The following is a 4,728-nucleotide window of genomic DNA, read 5'->3' as shown; positions in this document are numbered from 1 at the left end:
CAAAGAATTAGAAGTACATGCACTATTTTAGAAAAAAATGGATATTCATCGTCGATATTATGAGATCAAATTGTAAAACATAGCATGAATAGATGAACATGTGTGAATTATTTTAACCAGCCACTACAAGGAACTTCTACAATAACTTGAAACCACTGTTAGTAGATCAAACAAAAAAGGATGGGTTAGTTGCTCAAAAATATGCCATGTGTTTTGGTCGTCCATGCAGACCCTATTTGTATGCTCTCTGGTGTGCACCCAGAGATAATGCCATTCTTGATCACATTCCTTTCGTTGCATCATCGTGGTTTAGGTTTGCCATGCCGCCATATCCTTCTCCAGAACAATCTATTCCAGTCCAGTAACGTTCACAAAATCCAGGAATGGCGAGACTTATCAATATCTTTAGTGCATCCTAGCAGAAGGCCAAAAGCCGAGATCCTGACAAATTGGTGCCTTATAACTGCTAGTCCATTTGGATATACTGCAAAAACAAGATTCTGTCAATGGCTATAACAACACTGTAGAATGTGTGGCAGCCAGTGGTAGAGCTTCATGTAGACCAACAAAGCCCATGCCCCCTTAATTTTTGCACCCATCAAAGAATATACAATATTTTAAGCCTAACTAGTGTTTAAACTAGAGATTAGCCCCTCCTTCGCTACTAATTTGCTCCCCTTCAAGTAATTGCCCTCTTGGATTATGCTCATGCTCCGCCATGGGCGGCACCACCACCTTGTTTCAGCAACAACAATGGCAGCCATGAATATATGTAAGAAAACTCTAATGGATTCATGACGTTAATAGAATAGGCAGCGCGCCTGTGGCCATGCCCGCATTCATGAGTTAAGAAGGTAATATATATTCAAGTCCACTAGTACCTAATGCAATCAATGACTCAGATTTATTTTATACTCTTACATCTCATGTGAAAATGGGAGGTAAGAGGGAGCATATTAAAAAAAAAGTCCCCAGTCATATAATAGCACATGGGGAAATTGAAATGCTAACTGATTTCTATCAACCACACAAGTGGCCATGAGTTTTTTTACATATATGCATGGTTGGGCTTAAACAAAATACAAGGTAGTGCGAAAACAAATGCATAAAATCATTTTGATGCAAAGGCTGAAAATCTATCAGGTAACTGAAGCAAAACACAATGTTATCTTTTGGAGAACCTAGGGTCTAATTAGTTCATCATTTGGTGTGAATGCCAATCAAGCAAACACTCCTTATGTTACGAGATAATTAACACACAACGAAAATTATCTGATGACAGAGCAGACCAGAACATGATTATATACTAACCTCTTCATGCTTCCCATCTGCTCAAAATTGTTTGAGAGCTGTCCACATCCTTTTGCCTGAAACAGTTTACTCCAGCCACTCAGGGTAAATTTGTATGCAGTCTCGGCGCTGTGCCACTAGAACAGAATCTGACCTGGCAGCAGGCCTCTCACTACAAGAGGCAGAATCAATTTCCAAGCTGCGTGTATGACCATGACTGTTAGATCTCGCTGTAGTCCTCTCTCCTACAGCAGGAAATACCATGGCGGATTCTCCTTCAAGGTCGCCATCCTGGGTTCGGCTACCACCATACAGGATCCCCACATAACCCTCACAATCTGCTGCTATTTCATGATATGGTGCCGCTTGTCTCACTGTGATTTTATCAGCAGGTGCGGATGGTGTTTTCCTCATAAATCCGTTTCGGTCTTGCCCTAACTTCTAATTACAAGGTTAATAAGACGATGACGCAGAAACAAGATGAGGGGCATATATTCAAGGATGGTAGATTAAAGCAAACCTGGTTTCCCAAGTGTAGAATGGCGAGATGCTTGGCAGTGAATTTTCCCCATATGGGAGGAAGATGGGAGTGTGTACATAAACATAAAACTTAGATCCAAAATTGTGTTCTGCCAAGAATACAAAGAGGAGTGAAACCGTGTTGCACGCTTTGTACAGCAAATACAACATGTTTTCACCAGCTAAGTATAGCTAGCACATATTAATTCATTAATTACTTGTTGCTAAAAATAGTTTTGCTAGGATATATCCTTGTGTTCACACAATTATTTAAACATACTCCCGTCTATATACATAGCATAAAACCTGGATCCAATGTGGATATTATTAGGGAAAAGACTAATTAATACCATCTAATTGGTGTGGACATTTATTACTTGCTCAAATAGTTTTTTTGTGAATTTTGCTAAAATAGTTATTTATATAGTTATTTTTTTGCGTGAGAAACTTCCAACCTATTCATCTTAAATCAAGATAGTACAAAGAACTCCAGAGATAAGAAAAAATACAATCAGGTCTGTGGACCACATAGCGATGACTACAAGCACCAGAGCGAGCCGCGTGTCGCCATCATCGCCCCTCCCTCGCTGGAGCCGGGCAAACCTTGTTGTAGTAGATAGGCAGGAAGTCGTCGTGCTAAGGACCCATAGGGCATATATCAATTTTGTATTTCACAAAACGTATTACACAAAGTTAGCCCAACCAAGCATGCACACATATACATAAAACACTTCACTAACAACGGGTACTATCCAGACTAGGGCAGCCAAAGCATACGTTCGAAACAGTCTAACGACAAACATATTAATTTATGGACCAAGGAAATTTTACCTATTGTAAATTTAAAAAAGAAATATAACTCTTAATCATTTTTTACTAATAGACCAAAGGGTCTATTACAATATTGGGTACAGATAGCGAGCCCAATATGTGAGTGACCAAAATATTGACGTTGAAGCCCAATGTACTACGGAAGAAAAACATGTAGCCGACTGTTTCGTCGGATGCCTAGTGTTATTTTACCGGTACTCGGCTTATGCACCAATAAGCCGAGTACCCAAAATAAAGCACACGGCATAAAACTCATTCTCAGCATATTACGGGTTAAGGCAAGAACTGATAAAAAAAAACTCCCGCTATCCACCATGCACTCGTCTTATCTAGGAAAAAAAATAATACTCGGCCTATAGGCGAGCCTCGCCATTGTGGCTGCCACATGACCGTCCTCCAGGGGCCTGATGTCCTCGTGATAGTGGGCTATGTAAGACGAGCATTACACGTCCTCCCGGCTTACACGGCGTGCTCGTCTTATATTTTCCTTTTTAGTTTTCTAAAACACCCGCCCATTCGCATCCCTGTAAGCCGGGTATGTTAAAATAAGCTGCCGGCTTCGCGCCTGGAACATATAGCAGGTTATATGTCGTCGACGGTGCAGGAGGGTGGTTCGGATGGGAGGAAGAAGAAAGACACGGCGAGATTGGAATGACGCTAAAATAAAAAATCGGACAAGTTGCAAATAGACCGGTCCGCTGTAAATGGAATAGTACCATACACTAGTAGAAAAGGGGGCAACGGTCCAGGCCGCGTCAGCCCATTAGTCCCGGTTCAGTCTAGAACCGGGACAGATGGGGGCATTGGACCCGGTTCGTGAGCCCAGGGGGCCGGCCGGGCCACGTGGGCCATTGGTCCCGGTTCGTCTGGACCTTTTGGTCCTGGTTTGTGGGACGAACCGGGACCAATGGGCCTGGCTCCTGGCCCACCACCATTGGTCCCGGTTCATGCCACGAACCGGGACCAAAGGCTCCCCTTTAGTCGCGGTTCATGCCACGAACCGGGACTAAAGGGTTGGCCCAGAGTTTAGTCCCACCTTGCCAACCGAAGGACGCCCACACCTGTTTATAAGCCCGTCCCTCTCTGCGTTGTTGAGCTCCTCTCAAAGTGAAAATAGATGCACCTATAAAGGAAATTTGACCTAAATTCATAAATAGAAATTAATTATGAATTTATGTTTAATTTTCTCTATAAGTGCATCTATGTTCACTAACAGAGAAGTTTTTATTTTTTGTGACCTAAAAGAAAAAAGAAATCACTAAAAAACAATAAGTATTTAGTTCTAAGTAGAAATGAAAAAATAAATAGCAAAAAAGAAAAAAAAATGCCTATAATATTTGAACTATTCATAAACTAGTGATTCACACAAATTTTAAAAAATTCAAATTTAAACTATTCAAATTTTAAAACTAATGGCACTAACAGAAAATTTATAATTTTTGTGACCTAAAATAAAAAAGAAATCACTACAAAACAAAAAAACAAAAAAAGTGCCATCTACTATTAAATAGCAGGAAAAAGATTGACTCAAAAATAAATTTTAACTATTCTACAAAGTGTTTTCACACAAATTTAGTAAACTAGTGATTCATAAACTAGTGATTCACACAAATTTAAAAAAAAATTAAACTATTCAAATTTTAAAGCTAATGGCACTAACAGAAAGTTTATAATTTTTGTGACCTAAAAGAAAAAAGAAATCACCAAAAAGCTATAAGTATTTAGTTCTAAGTAGAAACAAAAAAAAAAGAAAAAAGAAAAAAATGCCACCTACTGGGCCAGCACGGCCTGAATACGACTAGAAACCCAACCATGGGCCAGGATTCAGGCCCGCAGCAGGCCCAGTAGGCCCACAGGCATTGCAGTGTCCAATTAGGCCCATAAGCCTGCATTTCAGAGGAGTTCGAGAGGGAAGAGGCAGCGGAGCTTATAAACAGGTGCTCGTCACTCTTAACTAGCGAGGTGGGACTAAACTCCCACCACCGCGCCAGCGCAAGGCCATTAGTCCCGGTTGGTGGCACCAACCGGGACTAAAGTGGAGAATTGGTCCCGGTTCGTGACAGAAACCGGTACGAATGCCCCCTTTGG

The sequence above is a fragment of the Triticum dicoccoides genome, chromosome 7A, assembly GCF_002162155.2.
Source record: "Triticum dicoccoides isolate Atlit2015 ecotype Zavitan chromosome 7A, WEW_v2.0, whole genome shotgun sequence".
Classification (NCBI taxonomy): Eukaryota; Viridiplantae; Streptophyta; class Magnoliopsida; order Poales; family Poaceae; genus Triticum; species Triticum dicoccoides.
Note: the sequence above shows the minus strand (reverse complement) of the source record.